General features: G+C 36.6%; 2 protein-coding genes across 2 annotated transcripts in view; one reads left to right on the top strand and one right to left on the bottom strand.

The window, feature by feature from the left end:
• The window catches only part of LOC101897009 (tyramine beta-hydroxylase), a 106785-nt gene extending 89809 nt beyond the window's left edge, over positions 1–16976 (bottom strand). Inside the window, exon 1 of the mRNA XM_059119132.1 lies at positions 16614–16976. The gene's annotated coding sequence lies outside the window, so the exon portion shown is untranslated. The remainder of the gene's footprint in view (positions 1–16613) is intronic.
• Positions 1–18532, top strand: part of LOC131801042 (uncharacterized) — a 65402-nt gene that overhangs the window by 7355 nt on the left and 39515 nt on the right. The gene's annotated exons all lie outside the window — the stretch shown is intronic.

The following is an 18532-nucleotide window of genomic DNA, read 5'->3' as shown; positions in this document are numbered from 1 at the left end:
AAATACAAATTGTACCATATTTAGTACAGACCTTGCAAAACTGCAAGATTTAGATCTCACATAGACCCGAATGTTACAACAATTATTGTTCTTAGTACTTTTAAGAAAATATATTGTTCCAAGTTCCAAATTTGATTTGCGAAAGATGATCCCACACTACATTAGCGTCCTTCATGCCAAATTTCAACTCTTGCTCTACTCTCTATTTTTCGTACCAGTAAGTACACTTAAAGTTCGAACTTCCAGAAACCCAACCTTTTCTCAGCACTACACCCTAATATTGACTTATATGCAAAGTTCCGAAATTCTAGCTTCAGCCGCTTCGTCCGGGCGAAAATATTGAATTTTATAAAAAAAAAAGCTTTGTAGGACCTTCTGACCGAAATTCGTGTATGTTTGCATGGTCTGCGTAGACAACAAAGTATAAGGAATTTTGATCAAGTACTTCTTTGCAAGTAGATGTCTAATAAAATGTATGTCAACTTTTTTTATGTAATAACTGGAAAAACCCCGCTTTCCATGGATATCTCGAAAATAAAAACAGGTATCAGAAAAAATTACAAAAAAAAAAAACTGCAACAAAGTCAAACGCCATAATTTATACATTTATTTTTTTAATTGTATTAAATGAAAGCAAAAAATGTCGGAAATAGCATCAAATTTTAGAATAAGTTTAGATTTGTTCGAATTGGTCACCTTAGGCACTAATTATGGCCTTCAAACGGCCAATGAAACCGTCGCACGCTGCCCGAATGTTGCTCTTGCTTGAGTTGATCAACACTTTGGTATTTTTTATTGCCAACTTTGCTTTCCAAAATACACCAGACACAATAGTCCATCGGATTGGTATCCGGAGATTTTTGGTGGCCATTGTTCGCTGGAAATGAAGCGAGGAACCTCATTTTCTAACCATTCCTGGTTGGCCCGTGCTAAGTGCGACTGAGTCCTGTTAGAATGTCCAAGTTCTGCGGTCAAAATGTTTGCGTGACCAAGGCTTTAATACACCCTCCATAAAATTTTTGCGGTAATAGTCGGCATTTATTCTTATGCCAAGGTCGATTAATACGAGCGGAGAGCGACCATCGGATGTTATGGCGGCCCACACCATCACCATGACCGGCACTTGAGTTCTGGTGGCCAACCGAAGGTGCACATTTTCAGCTGACCTCTTTGGTAAGTAAACACGATCCTTTTTTTTGGATAACGAATGTTTTCTCATCGGAGAAAACCAAATTCGGCAGTTCACCATTTTCGGCCAAACGAAGCAACTCTTTAGCACTTTTGAGTCTATTTTCTTTCTGTTGCGGTGTAAGTTCTTGCACTTTTTGGAATTTCAATGGCTTTACCCTTAGCACATATTTCAATACTTGCCGAATGAAATATTGCGATATGTTCAGCTCCCGCGCCATTTTTCGGCCACTGCGACGCGGTTTTTGATCAAGTCGCTTCTTTATTTTTTGAACCATTTCCGCTGATGTTGCTGTCGGGCTAAGTTACCAGTATCACGGTAACGAGCGATGGTACGAAACACAAAAGATTTATTCACTTTTAAATGCTGGATTGCTCTAACGATAGCCACTTGTGGTTATCCAGCCAAATATAAAGAAATCACACAATCACGCTTGAATTCCATCACGAATAACTTTTTTCCTGAAAAATTCTCACCAAAATGCTTTGGTACGCTTGTAAACAATATCATGAGCTGTCATTGAAATAATTTTAACATCTGTCTGACTGCAGTCTGAAGTTTGTTGCATTTTTTTTTCTTCTCTCCCTGTAGCCACCATATGTGGCTATATCTTCCGATACTCGGTATTTTGATGATTTTAACGACATTATTCACCCGAATGGTTTCAAATTTCGTTTGTGCTACTACGGAATCGGTACTACAGCTTATGAAAAAAATTAATTATGCAAGTCCTCGTCATCGTATAGCTCCCATATAATAGTTTTCATTCAAAAGGGAGTTTCTACGAATTTATTTTAAGTGTTTAAAGTTCCTTCCAAATGGTGGAGGGTATTTTAAGGTAGGTCCGTCCGAACTTAGGAGCTTTTCCTTGTTTACATATATATAATAATATTAAATCACAAGGTCTTCCTAGGGTATAGCTTCCGAAAATCGTGTATTTTTTTTTTTTAGGTCTTCTTTTACAAAATTCGTAGAATCTTTCAAAGGGCCTCCAACAAAATATAATGGAAATCTATCCGTCTTTCATTTTATTTATATATGAAATATGTATTGTGATGAAATTTTGTAGAGCTTATTTGTTTGGCTCTAAAGCCTTAAAAATCCAATATGAAAGTTTTTACACAGAACTAAGAATTTTTCAAGGACTTATTGCAAAAAAACTGTAGATGTCCAAGAACGTTTAGAGATTTTCTTACCAAAATACGAATATGGTATTATTAAGGAACTTTTTTTGGCAACAAATCGAGAATTTATATTAAAAGTCTTTTAATGTATGTCGAACAACTAAGTGTTTTCCTTTAAAAATTCAAAATTGGATATTAAAAACTTAAACCCAAGGTGAGAAAAAAATCATTTGAAACAATTTAAAGTCGCATTAAAACCCTTCTTTTAGCTAAAATATTACCATTTTTATACCCTACAACACTATGTGTTGGGGGTATTATAAGTTTGATTGGGCCAGAATTTATGTAACACCTCGAAATATTGGTTTCCCATATAGGAAAGTATATATGGATCTTCCTAGCTCGCCGAACTGAGTCGATTTAGCTATGTATGTCCGTCCGTCCATCTGTCCGTCTGTCCATGTTAATTTGTAATCACGCTACAGGTCGCAATTATGGCCCGATCCTAACGAAATTTTGCACGAAGGTTAGTCAGAAGGAGTTAGGGTCAGAATAGAAGCCTATTTCTTTTGGAGATGATCGCCAAATGTCTAGGGGTTGAAATGGACCAAATACTGAAAAAATGTCGAATTTTGCATTAGCTATACAGGTCGCAATTATAGACCAATCGACGGAATTTCGCATGTAGCTAGAGTTTAGGGCGGGGAAGAAGCCTACCAATTTGGGTGGTCATCGGATAATATTTAGCTGGTAAAATAGACCATATCTTTTGTGTTGAAAAAATTCAAAAATTTTCATTAAACCGCGAATATTTTAAATTGCGGCAAAATCACAAAGCCATGACAAGGTTACTTCTGATCTTTACATTGATGTTAACATCCAACAAATCGGATATATAGCAAAATATGTGCGATATATATGTCTATCAAAGAATATATGCTTGAAAGATCTCTTTTATGTCGAGAACGGCTGAACTGATTTCGACAGTCTTCATTAATTCAGAATGGCCTCTTGGCAGGAAAGAAAAAACGTCTAAAAAATCGCTTAAAAATATCTCTCTAAAGATGAAAATATTGGTTTTGTAACATTTTCTCATATTTTTTTCAATTTTGTCATATTTTTGGCATATTTTCATTTTGAATTAAACATTTGGTAATATTTCTACAGCTAACAAAACTAAGTAGTTAGGATATCAGGATGTATGTGTTATACAGATCGCATTTATGGCCCGATTCTTACGAAATTTTGCATGGAGATAAGATGAGGGTCAGAATAGAAGCCTACTCTTTTTGGAGATGATCGCCATATATTTAGGGGTTGAAATGGACCAAAAAACTGCAAAATTGTCTGCAGGTCGTAATTATCCCCCGATCCTCAAGCACATTTGAATGGGGGTTACCGGACATTGCAAAAGCCAAACAGTTGGATGACCATCCAAAAATATTCAATGTGTGAAATAGTTTGCCAACTTTTGTAGACTAAATACGAAAATGTCCATTCCAATGACTTTTTGGAGAATTCACAAATACAGGAAAGACGCACTTCTGACTATTTCGTAACGCTGATTTCGTTGAAGAATATAGTCAAATGTCTGTATCTCATATAGATGCGTTTCAGTCAAAAACCAATAATAAATGTTAATCTTTTGCCACTTCTGAGAGATTATAGGTCTTTGGGAAATATTGGTTCCAGATCTAGGAAGACCATTTACGTGCAACATCTACCAATAAATTGGAAATGAGCAAATTAGTTTATGTTGCTATTATTCGAAAATTAGAGAACGAAACCTGATGATTTTCTTTTATTATTTGTCACAATATCTTGTGGAATTCTTTCGAGTATCTCGCATATATAAACTGTATCGTTTATTATAGTGTTGTAGGGTATTCAACGGTCGGCCCCGCTCGACTGTAGCCTCTGTTTACTTGTTCTTTATATACTAAAGGGGACCAAATGATCTAATATTATTAGCTAATAATTCACCACAGCTGACTAATTTGTCACATCCTCATTTCTATAAATACCAACACTCCAAAACAACTCCCCCATCTCATATTATGATTAAATGATTATAAGTTTGTTTTTTTTTACTCAAAAGCACTTGATTCACCAACTCCCCACCACCTCATCGTGTGAGTGTGTTTGTGATAAATAATTTCATTTGTGAAAAGCACTTGTTTTTTCCTTAATAAATATTAAATTGGCTTTAACAGCAGTATTCCATTTGTTTTATTGCATTTCATTTGTTTGTTTGTTCGGTTCGGTGGTTGGTTTTGAAGTGAAAGCCATTGCCCTCACAAAAATAAAAAAAAATAATAAAATTATGAGATAAACTTTTTGATTAATGATTGAGGTCGAGACAACTGTGGGATTCTCTTGGGGTAGTTGGCGTTAATGGCATCTGGTGGTTTATTTAAATGACATAAACGCTTTTCCTCATTACAACAAAACGAACTTAAGTGAAGATTGTGATTTAATAAGGGGAAACAACAATAGTGGAAAATTAATGTGGTCGAGGGGTGGGGGACAAGGTGGAGGTAAATATTTACATATCTGGGAGCATTGGGATAAAGGGAAAACAAAAAGAAGCTCAAGGAGATCAATAGGAATGAATGATTTTTTTTATGTAACCCTAGGAAAGATAATTATCCCAACAAAAATAAGGCCACCCTGGAAACCGGGACTTGAATACTCCTCTACCTACCAACACCATTTTCCCTTTAATGTTATTTTTATACCCTACACCACAAGTTGGTCAGGGTATTATGTCTTTGTGCATTTGTTTGTAACAGGCAAAAGGAAACGAGATAGGCCCATAGTTCCTTTTGATGATCTGCATAGAATCACATTCTGAGTCGATTTATTCATGTCCGTCTGTCCATGTATTTTTGTAAACAAAGTACAGTTCGCATTTATTGCCCTATCCAGATGAAATTTTGCACAAATCATTTGTTTGGCCCAAGGACGAACCCTATTGAAATTGGAGATAATCGGTAAAAATTTAGCTATAGCTCCCATATATATCTTCGTCCGATTTGCTTTTTATTGTGCATCAATCGTGTAATTTCAGTCCGAATTGTATGGAATTTTGCACGTAGGATCAGATTGGACCTCAAAATAACTATGCCAAATTTGATCGAAATCGGCTCAGACATAGTTATAGCTCCCACATATATTGTTCATCCGATTTGTTATTTTTTTGTCCTCCGCAGCCGTAATATGCACTCTGTAACAACAATATTTGGGGAATTTATCAAATACAGCACAGAAAAACATTTGCTAAATTTTATGGAGATCGGTTCAGATTTAGATATCGCTCCCATATATAACTTCGTCCGATTTACCTTGGATTGTACACCACACGTCTTATATTTGTTCAAATGGGATGAAATTTGGCACTTACGATCGATTTGAGTCTAGAAGCTAGTATGTCAAATTTGGTGAAGATCGGTTCAGATATGGCTATAGCTTCCATATATATTATTCATCCGATTTGTTATATTTGTTACCCACAACCGTAATATGCACTCCGTAACAACGATATTCAGGGAAATATATCAAATACAGCTCAGAAATATCTTTGCCAATTTTTATCGAGATCGGTTCAGATTTGGATATAGCTCCCGTATATATTTTTATCCGATTTCAAATTAATTGTGCACCAAATGGGCAATACAAGTCCGAATTTAAAAAATACAAATGCTTCGTCATATTTAGTCATTTGAACTTTAAATTATAATTATAATCATAGTGTGTATGATTGAATTCTCCCATAAAAGCTTATAATTGTTATGCGCAGCTCTACTAAATTAGCAAAGTGGTGTAGGGTATCATAAAGTCGGTCCCGCCCGACTTTAAGACTTTATTTACTGGTTTTGAAATTGTATTAAAAATATAACCTTACAACCTTCTGGAAATCGTTTCTATTTTTTTACTTTTCCCATCAGATATGCTGCTGCGGAATAAAATAGTTTTCAATTAAAATCATTGCTCTAAGGTTCGTAAAGTTCATTTCACTGAAATTGTTTTCCCAGATAACAAGATATAGACGGACGTGGCGTTTGTAATCTGTTGGCAGCGCTTAAGGTCAACTGGGTAAGAGCTTTGAAAACGTCTGTTCACAGCTTAATTTGTTACGAAAGGAAATGTAACATGACACACACGCACCCGAACACGCCGTCCATGGTATGGATGTTCCTTTGTCGTTGCTTAAACGTTTCGAACGAACATTTCGTATTAGACTGTTGTGTAAACATCCGTAAACTAATACAGCTACACAAGTGGAAACGTGGAACTATTTTGTAAACATCCGCACGAAGAGGAACGGGGAATGAGAGTAGGAATACAAGAAATCGCCTTAGTTGTAGCTATGAATGCTTAGCAGTGAAAGATATGCGGGATCGAGTATTTGAGGAAAGGAGTGTCCAATGGATTTGTAACATACGAGGCATGTTGAGTGCCGGGTATGCCATTTATAAGTGATACGTTAGAGGTGCAACTTCTGACTCCGAATTTTATAAATTCTGAATTATAAAAAGATTATGCTTAACAACGAAGTGGGTACATAACAAGTTAAAATTTGAATACCCTCCACCATTTGGAACGAATTTGGAAATTTCCAAAAAAATAAAATCCTTAAAAAATTCTGTTAAAAATTTAAAAATACCGAATATAGCAGTTATATTGGGGTCTATACGACGTGAACTTACATAGGCATTGTTTGTCATAAGCCATTACCATATTCAAATTCGAAACTTGAAATAAACGGTTAATATTGTACCTAAAATCATCAAAATACCGAATATAGGGAGGTGCCTTTATATGGGGGCTATACGAAGACGTGGACCTGCACAGACAATTTTCTGTTGTAGGCTGTAGTATCCATTTCGAACTTCAGATACCAAATTTGAAACAATTCTGGAGAATAATGTCGCTAAAATCATCCAAATATCGAATATAGGAAGGTGCCTTTATATGGGGGCTATACGAAGACGTGGACCTGCACAGACAATTTTCTGTCATAGGCTGTAGTATCCATTTCGAACTTCAGATACCAAATTTGAAACAATTCTGGTGAATAATGTCGCTAAAATCATCCAAATATCGAATATAGAGAGGTGCCTTTATATGGGGGCTATACGAAGACGTGGACCTGCACAGACAATTTTCTGTCATATCCTGTATTATCCATTTCGAACTTCAGATACCAAATTTGAAACAATTCTGGTGAATAATGTCGCTAAAATCATCAAAATATCGAATATAGGGTGGTGCCTTTATATGGGGGCTATACGAAGACGTGGACCTGCACAGACAATTTTCTGTCATAGGCTGTAGTATCCATTTCGAACTTCAGATACCAAATTTGAAACAATTCTGGTGAATAATGTCGCTAAAATCATCCAAATATCGAATATAGGGAGGTGCCTTTATATGGGGGCTATACGAAGACGTGGACCTGCACAGACAATTTTCTGTCATAGGCTGTAGTATCCATTTCGAACTTCAGATACCAAATTTTAAACAATTCTGGTGAATAATGTCGCTAAAATCATCAAAATATCGAATATAGGGAGGTGCCTTTATATGGGGGCTATACGAAGACGTAGACCTGCACAGACAATTTTCTGTCATAGGCTGTAGTATCCATTTCGAACTTCAGATACCAAATTTGAAACAATTCTGGTGAATAATGTCACTAAAATCATCGAAATATCGAATATAGGGAGGTGCCTTTATATGGGGGCTATACGAAGACGTGGACCTGCACAGACAATTTTCTGCCATAGGCTGTAGTATCCATTTCGAACATCAGATACCAAATTTGAAACAATTCCGGTAAATAATGTCGCTAAAATCATCCAAATATCGAATATAGGGGGTTGCCTTTATATGGGGGCTATACGAAGACGTGGACCCGCACAGACAATATTCTGTCATAGGCTGTAGTATCCATTTCGAACTTCAGATACCAAATTTTAAACAATTCTGGTGAATAATGTCGCTAAAATCATCAAAATATCGAATATAGGGAGGTGCCTTTATATGGGGGCTATACGAAGACGTAGACCTGCACAGACAATTTTCTGTCATAGGCTGTAGTATCCATTTCGAACTTCAGATACCAAATTTGAAACAATTCTGGTGAATAATGTCACTAAAATCATCGAAATATCGAATATAGGGAGGTGCCTTTATATGGGGGCTATACGAAGACGTGGACCTGCACAGACAATTTTCTGCCATAGGCTGTAGTATCCATTTCGAACATCAGATACCAAATTTGAAACAATTCCGGTAAATAATGTCGCTAAAATCATCCAAATATCGAATATAGGGGGTTGCCTTTATATGGGGGCTATACGAAGACGTGGACCCGCACAGACAATATTCTGTCATAGGCTGTAGTATCCATTTCGAACTTCAGATACCAAATTTGAAACAATTCCGGTAAATAATGTCGCTAAAATCATCCAAATATCGAATATAGGGAGGTGCCTTTATATGGGGGCTATGTGAAGACGTGGACCTGCACAGACAATCTTCTGTCATAGGCTGTAGTATCCATTACGAACTTCAAATACTAAATTTGAAACAATTCCGGTTAATAATGTCGCTAAAATCATCAAAATACCGAATATCGGGAGGTACCGTTATATGGGGGCTATACGAAGACGTAGATCTGCACCGACAATTTTCTGTCATAGGCTTTCTTAACCATTACGAATATTAAATACCAAATTAGAAACAATTCCGATGAATAATGTCACTAAGATCATCAAAGTATCGATTATAGGGAGGTACTGTTATATGGGAGCTATACGAAGACTTAGACCTGCACATACAATTTTCTGTCATAGGCTGTAGTATCCATTTCGAAATTCAGATACCAAATTTGAAACAATTCCTGTGAATAATGTCGCTAAAATCATCCAAATATCGAATAAAGGGAGGTGCCTTTATATGGGGGCTATACGAAGACGTGGACCTGCACAGACAATTTTCTGTCATAGGCTGTAGTATCCATTTCGAACTTCAGATACCAAATTTGAAACAATTCTGGTGAATAATGTCGCTAAAAACATCCAATTATCGAATATAGGGAGGTGCCTTTATATGGGGGCTATACGAAGACGTGGACCTGCATAGACAATTTTCTGTCATAGGCTGTAGTATCAATATCGAACTTCACATACCAAATTTGAAACAATTCTGGTGAATAATGTCGCTAAAATCATCCAAATATCGAATATACGGAGGTGCCTTTATATGGGGGCTATACGAAGACGTGGACCTGCACAGACAATTTTCTGTCATAGGCTGTAGTATCCATTACGAACTTCAAATCCTAAATTTGAAACAATTCCGGTTAATAATGTCGCTAAAATCATCCAAATATCGAATATAGGGAGGTGCCTTTATATGGGGGCTATACGAAGACGTGGACCTGCACAGACAATTTTCTGTCATAGGCTGTAGTATCCATTTCGAACTTCAGATACCAAATTTGAAACAATTCTGGTGAATAATGTCGCTGGTGAATTCTGGTGAATAATGGGTCTGACATGAGTATTTCGAGGAGTTACAAACGGAATGACAAAGTTAATATACCCTCCATAGTATAGTGGATGGTATAAAAAGTCTTCACATTTTGTGGGAGACAAACAAAGAAAGTAGAATTTTTAACAAAAAAAAAAAAAACAGTCCAGAAAGGCCTAAAATCGACTTAATGATACCCTACGCCAATACACCAGTAGAGCTTCCCATAACAAATAAACATTTTTAAGGAAAATTTATGATCGTTTTTGAATGCATATTATGGCTTCAAAGCAGATATAATTAAAAGCGGAAAGGAACTAATACTTGGAAGTATATCCTCCTCGTAATTGACGGACTGAAACCTTCTTATTTGAGCTGATATTACACTTTTAAGGCCCAATAAACGTGAAAACGTGGATTAAAGTATTTATGGGAGCTATAACCAACTCTGGACAGATCTCTATAAAATTTAGCAGAGGTATTTCAATGTTGTATCTGATAGCTGGAACCAAATATGGTTGTTGTGGTGATCATTTTTCGGGTGTGAGGGCCTTAAATACCAAATCGGACATATATATGGGAGCTATAGGTATATCTTAATCGATTTTCACCAAATTTGATACACTCGCTTCCAGGCCAAATTCGTTGGTATGTTCATTCAGTTCGGACTTATGTTAACCATTCGGTGCGTAATAAAATTTAAATCGAGTAAAGATATATATGCGAGCTATATCCTAATCTGAGCCGATCTCGATAAAATTTGGCAAAGATATGTCTGAGCTACATTTAATATATTTTTCTCGAATATCGTTACTATAAAGTGCATACAGGGTTGTCCATATTCGACGGACCCATCTGGCAACGCCATAACTTTTGACAGAGATGTCACATCGCTTAATGACATACCGCGTTTGAAGCGTCAGTCCAAGCAGATTTTTACCATGAACCAATACAGGCCACGCGAAATAGTTGAAATTTACATTCAACAAAAGAAGTCAATTGTGAAAACTCAACGTGCTTTTAAAACATTAAAAAATGTGAGAAGTGCGCCTTCTAAGAACACCATTAAGCGTTTATACGAAAAATTTTCGACTGGTAAGGCTCTTTCTAATCCGAAGAGGCCATATAAAAGTCGACCAAGGCGATCGGCCGAGAATATCGCTGCCGTACGAGCCAGTGTTGAGAGGTCCCCAAGAACATCCCAAAAACGCCGTTCTCAGCATTTGGGCATGGCTCCGTCCACTTTACAACGGATTATTCGCATTGATTTGCATTTGTTCCCGTACAAAATTGACGCAAAAAATGTTGCCTGCGGACAAGCCACGTCGATTGGAATGGATCCAAAGAGTCATGGGTCCGTCGAATATGGGCAACCCTGTATTACGGTTGTGGAGCAGAAGTTTTACAAATCGGATGAACAATATATATGAAAGCTTTAGCTATATCTCAACCGCTTTCCACCAAATTTGACGCTCTAATTTCAAGGCTTAATTTGATCGCATGTGCCAATTTCCACCCAATTTAGACAAATATTACGCATTTGGTAAAAAATAATAAGCAAATCGGACGACGATTTATGGAAGCTATATCTAAACTTTGACCGATTATCGCAAATTCCAATAGAGTTCGTCTTGGGCCAAACAAATGATTTATACAAATTTTCATTTCGGTTGGACAATAAATGCGACCTTTACGGACGTGCATAAATCGACTCAGAATGTAAGTCTATGCAGACACTCAAAAGGAGGTATATTTCGCTTCCTTCTCTGTGTTACAAACAAATGCACAAAGACATAATACCCTGACCACAATGTGGTGTAAGGTATAAAAACATGTTTGATGATTGAAGCTGCACTTCGTTGAAATGAATATAAAATCCTCCAAAAAAGCAGATTTTAAAGGATAACATCATCAAAAGGATAATTTATATATAATCTGATACGGCCAAAAAGTGCTTCATAAAGAAACGATTGTAGACCATAGGTCTCATTGAACAAAATCCGTTTCAGGATATTTTGAGTCCATCTAGCAATGTCCATCCGTCCGTCTGTCTGTCTGGCTGAATGATGTTCACGATAACTCTCGAAGAAAGTAACCGATTTGGCCCAAAATTAATAAATCGTAATATTATTATCAAACTTAGATCTAGTTTGGAGATCGGTCCACTCCGGCACTGGTACATCAACCTCAAAAGGTCCAATATTTCAAAAAATCTATTATTTTCACAGAAAGAGAAAGGATAATCCGATTTTGCTCCAACTTTGCAAAACCTAATATTTGCGTCAGTGCTAGGTCAGGTCCGAAAATGGACAATATTGGTTCACTCCATCAAGTACCTCCCCCACAAAGGTTAGAAATTTTGAATAATTACAACTCTTATATTATGTGATGTAAGAGTCCAATTGTCTTTAAACCTCACAAATTCCAATATTTATGGTAACCCAAGGTCCGGTGTTAAGATGGTATATATATCGGTCCACTACCTCTGCTACCTCCACCACAAATGGTCGAAATTTTTATGAAAAATATATATTTTCTGCACAGAAAGAGAAACGATAATCCTATTTGGCTCCAACTTTGCACATCCTAATATTTGCGTCATTGGTCTGGTGCGAAAATGGTCAATATCGGTCCACTCCATCAGGTTACCTCCTCGCCAAAGAATCCACATTTTGAATTATAAGTCATACAAAATTCGATGTAGGAGTCCGATTGTCTTCAAATTACACACATCTTAATATTTCCATCAACATAAGATCTGGTATTAAGACGGAATATACCGGTCCACTTCATCTGGTACCTTCCCCCCCCCCAAAAAAAAAAGGTCGAAATTTTGAAAATCCATTAAGCTCATAAAACTTGAAATTAACATCCAATTTCATTTAGACTTGGCACATCTGAATATTCCTATCAACACAGGATCTTATATAAAGGCGGTAGAGATCGGACCATTCCCCAACATAGGCTTCAAAATTTTGAAGAACAGAAAACTTCTGGTTCCTCAGCAACAAAGGGTCACCATTTTTAATACTTTTTTTGTCATAACATGCGAAACAAATCAGCGATTCTTTACAACTTTCTAATTCCAAATATTTCTCTCAACCAGAAACCTGAGATGAATATGGAATTTATGTTTCGCATAAAATTGGATACAAATCTTCGATGTTCTAGCAATTTTCATGTAGGTCAATTTTGAGTGGATATAATATACCTGCAAAGACAATTTTCTCTTTTAGACTGAAATACCCATAAGAACTTCAAATGAACTAAATTAGAAACACATCCGGTAAATAATGTAACTAATTTCATAAAAATACCGAATATAGGGAGGTACAGCAACATTCTAGAACCAACATAGAAAATTTTGTGTCATAGATTGTATTACCTATTAAGAACTTTAAATATGAAATTTGAAAGAATTCTTTGAATAATTTATTTAAAATCATCAAAATACTGAATATGGGGATATATGAGGGCCATACGAAGGCCTGGATCTGCAAATACAATTTTCTACAAATTTTCTGTCACAGGTTGTAGTACCCATTACGAACTATCATTATGAAATTTGAAACACTACCGGTGAATAAAGTTTCTAAAATCATCAGGATACCGAATATTGGGCGGTACAGCTATATGGAGGCTGTGCCTAAACGTGGACCTATGTAGCCCATTTTCAATACCAAATGTCCTGCAGAAAAAACACACATTTGAGTAAAATTTAACCACATTTTTCAATTCATTTGGAAGCTAGAATGATTTCCACAGACGGACAGGTAAACATACGGGCGGTCATCGTTAGATCGGCATAAAATGTTATGCTGACCAAGAAAATATATACTTTGTGGCGTCTAAAATGTATATTTTGAGGTGTTACAAACGGAATGACAAACTTAATATACCCTCCATACTATGGAGGACGGTATTATAAAGATGGAATATTCGGTCAACAACGGTCAACAAATTTTGTACTTAACGCACATTTTCAAAATTTATAAAAATGACCCAATATATTCCAAACCCGGCAGTTCCCAATATTCATATCATATTTATTTAGGTCCCATACGATATATTGATGTTTTTTTTTGTAGCCTCCCCCATTCTATGGAGGGTATATTCATTTTGTCATTACGTTTGTAACTCATCGAAATAATGATCTTAGACCCAACAAAGTATATATATTCTTGATCAACGTAAAATTCTAAGATGATTTAGCCATGTCCGTCGGTGTGTATGTCTGTCTGTTGAAGAAGGCTAAAATTTTGCACACATGTTTATTTTGCCAGTAGGCAGGATAGGTTCGTAAATGGGCCATGTAGGTCCACGTTTTCATATAGCCCCCATATAAAGGTACCTCCCGATATTCGGTATTTTGATGATTTTAGCGACATTAATCACCGGACTTGTTTCAAATTTGTCATTTGAAGATCGAAATGGATACTACAACCTGAGACAGCCTACAGCCTTTCTATGCAGGTCCACGACTTCGTATAGGCTCCATATAACGGTACCTCCCAATATTCGGTATTTTGATGATTTTAGGTACAATTCCCACAGAAATTGTTTGAGATGTCGTATTTGAAGTTCGTAATACATGCTGCAGCTTATGACACAAAATCGTCTATGCTGGACCAGGTCTTCGCACAGCTCCGATATAACGGTACCTCCTTATATACGATATTTGGATGATTTTCATTCACGTTTATTTCAAATTTCGAATTTGAATATGGTAATGGCTTATGGCAAACAATGCCTATGTAGGTCCACGTCGTGCAGACCCCAATATAACGGCTATATTCGGTATTTTTAAAATTTTAAGCAGAATTTTTTAAGGATTTTATTTCTTGAAAATTTCCAAATTCGTTTCAAATGGTGGAGGGTATTCAAAGTTCGGCCCACCGAATTTACTGCTTTTTAACTTGTTTCTATTGGCAAAGTGCCAACCAGAGCTATGTTTTTTGACCCTCCACCATACATAGTATGGAGGGTATATTAAGTATATATATCCCCCACATTACGGTACCCCCGATATTCGGTATTTTGATGATGTTAGTCACATTTTCAATGAAATTGTCTGCCATATTTTTCTTGGAATTGTCTGAAATGCTACATAAGGAGTTCTTTGCGAGTACTTTAGCCCCTGAAAGAGAATTATCTATAAAGGTCCACTATATGGTAATTCCCATTATAACGGCACCTTCCGATATTCGGTATTTAAATTATTTTAGCCACATTTTTCAATCAAATCGTCTGCCATATTTTTCATGGAATTGTCTGAAATGCTACATAAGGAGTTCATTGCGAGTACTTTACCCCCTAAAAAAATTGTCTATATAGGTCCACAATATCGTATATCCCCCTATATATCGGCATCATCCCATATTCGATATTTTGATGATTTTAGCCATATTTTTCAATGGAATTGTCTGAAAGTCTACACAATGAGTTCTTTGCGAGAACTTTATCCCCTGGATGAGAATTATTCATATAGGTCAACGATATCGTATAGCCCCCATATTACGGAACCCCTCGATATTCGGTATTTAGATGATTTTAGCCACATTTTTCAACTGAATTGTCTGAAAATTCACACAGGAACGTCTTTATGAGTACTTTACCCCCTGAAAAAGAATAGAACCTCCCGATATTCGGTATTTTTAAGATTTTAAAAGAATTTTAAATGGATTTCATTTTTTGAAAATTTCCAGATTCGTCCAAAATAGTGGTGGGTATTCAAAGTTCGGCCTGGGCGAACTTACAGCTTTTTATTTGTTTTTTTTTTTTGCACTGTTCATACTTTTATCAACAAATTACACAATGTTTAACCTTATAATGTCCTTAAAATGTTACAATACCATCTGTCTAGGTTAAGTTATTATTTCTGCCACAATCATCTTAATGGCATGTCATACACATCACACAATAATAATCCTTATTTGGTCAATGACAATTATCCACAATTGACAGTTATTGCCCGAGTGGCCCAGGCACCATGGGCCTCTCGGCCATGAGCTATAAAAAGGTTAATCCGTATTTCTCCATGTTTACTCCAATCCTATTAACACTATCACACTTTCGATGTGTAAGCAGATGTATTTATTCCCCGGTGTTTGTTTTGTCGCTTTTTCTGCACGTTGTTGTCGTTGTCGTTTTTTTTTTCTGTCTCTCTCCACCTTCTTTTCATCGTTGTCTCTGTTCAAACAAATTTAATGTTTTGCCTTTGTTGACTTAATGTTGTTTTCTATGACAACATTCGATGGCTATATAAACAATGAAAGTACCACTGAACAAGCACGCAAACTATGGAAACCGCTCAACACCCGTTCTCATCGTGCCCCGCTCGCTCGCACGCTTGGCACGAGAGAGACGCGCACAAACCGACATTTCAAGATATCGAAAACAAAAGGATGACTAAACTTTTACAGACAACCAGTCGCAGGTTTCCGTGCAGGCAATGCATGTTGTTTGTTTCTGGCAATTCCAATGGCTCCAGTTATCCTTTGGTGCACTGCGAACATGCACCGACACTCATACACACACTCACATACATTCACACCCGTTCAAACGAAATGTGGCACGTTATTTGCAATTTAACATATTTACCGGATGGTGCACAACAGACTCTTTCGCAAAAACTTCACAACTTTTCATTATTTTCTTGTTTTGGCCTGGAACTTGGCTAGCAGACAAGTATCCGTCTACACCCTCACTTCCTTCCGTTTGGTCCGTCTATGTTGTTGTTGTTATTATTTGTTTGCACTTACTTTATTTTCTTCTTTCGCCCACTCCCGTTCGCTTTGCCCCTTTTGCGTGATTGTGTCAAACTCTTTGTTTAATGGAATTACTTTTTCGATTTTTATTTCTGTGAAAATTTCACATTATTTTTATTTTGTTTTCTTTCATTATGTGACTGATTTTTCAAAATTTTTATATTTTTCCTTTTATTTTCTAGAGTAATAACAACAAACTTATTTAGATTTCCACAATTGTTTGTCTTTTTTTGCTATTTTGCCGTTTACGTCTTGAGCACACGAACGCTTTGTTGAAACTGCGTTCACAATTGAATAATACTTTCGTTTTATACACTCCAGTACTGTGTGCAGTCAAACATGTTGGATGTTGTGTTATGTTTGAAATCGTAAGCGGCATTTACTTCCGCAAAGTTGTGTGTGTGCGTGTGTGCTCTGAATGCCATTCAGATGTGGTGATAAATGATGCTAAGACAACAGCTGGTGGCGTATAAGTGTTGCGTATGATAATAAATAACACTTATACGTGGTTGGGTTGTTGCAACCATTTTGAAGTTTGATATGAATCTTCACTTTTTTATACCCTCAGCCATATGGCTACACAGGGTATATATCGATTGATACGGTCAAAACGTGCCTAGTCGAAATAACGGTTTTAGACCCTAGGTCTCTTTGGACCAAATCCGTTTCAGAACATTTGGAGTCGATCTAGCGATGTCCGTCCGTCCGTCCGTCCGTCTGTCTGTCTGGCTGGCTGGTGCGCACGATAACTTTTGAAGGGAGTATCCGATTTGGTCCAAACTTGATACATCGTAATATTTTTGTCAAACTTAGATCGAGTTCGGAGATGGGCAATATCGGTCCACTCCTTCTGGTACCTCCCCCACAAAAGGTCGAAATTTTCAAAAAATTTATTTTTTGCACAGAAAGAGAAGCGATAATCCGATTTTGCCCCAACTTTGCAAATCTTAATATTTGCGTCAGTGTTAGGTCCAGTGTGAAAATGGACAATATCGGTCGACTCCATCAAGTACCTCCCCCACAAATGGTCAAAATTTTGAATAATTACAACTCTCATAATATATGATGTAAGAGTCCGATTGTCTTCAAATTTCACACATGCCAATATTTGTATTAGCCCAAGGTCTGATGTTAAGATGGAATATATCGGTCCATTCCTTCTGGTACCTCACCAACAAATGGTCGAAATTTTAACAAATATATATTTTTGCACAGAAAGAAAAACGATAATCCGATTTTGCTCAAACTTTGCAAATCACAATATTTGCGTAAGTGCTAGGTCAAGTGTAAAAATGGACAATATCGGTCAACTCCTTCTGGTACCTCCCCCACAAAGGGTCGAGATTTTAAATAATTACAACTCTTATAAAATGTGATGTAAGAGTCCGATTGTCTTCAAATTTCACACATCCCAATATTTAATGTAACCCAAGGTCTGGTATTAATATGGAATATATCGGTCCACTCCTTCTGGTACCTCCCACACAAATGATCGAGATTTTCAAAAAAATGTATATTTTCTGCACAGAAAGAGAATCGATAATCCGATTTTGTTCCAACTTTGCAAATCCTGATATTTACGTCAGTTCTAGATACACACAACCTCCCACATAAAACACCTAAGTTTTGAATAATCAAAACGAGCAAAGAATCCGAAATAAACATCCGATTCTCTTCAAATTACACACTTCCCATTATTTCTACTGGTGTGAAGATGGGATATATCGGTCCACTCCTTATGGTACCTCCTCCACAAAGGATCAAAAGTTTGAGTATCCATGAAGCTCATAAAACGCAAAATTAACATCCGATTCTATTCAGACTTGGAGCTTCTCAATATTTTCATCAACCCAAGATCTGCCAACTTATAGTTGTCATAACTTGCGAAACAAGTCGGTGATTCTTAACAACTT

Source organism: Musca domestica, unplaced genomic scaffold, assembly GCF_030504385.1.
Source record: "Musca domestica strain aabys unplaced genomic scaffold, Musca_domestica.polishedcontigs.V.1.1 14, whole genome shotgun sequence".
NCBI lineage: Eukaryota > Metazoa > Arthropoda > Insecta > Diptera > Muscidae > Musca > Musca domestica.
This window is presented reverse-complemented; position numbering and strand designations above follow the sequence as displayed.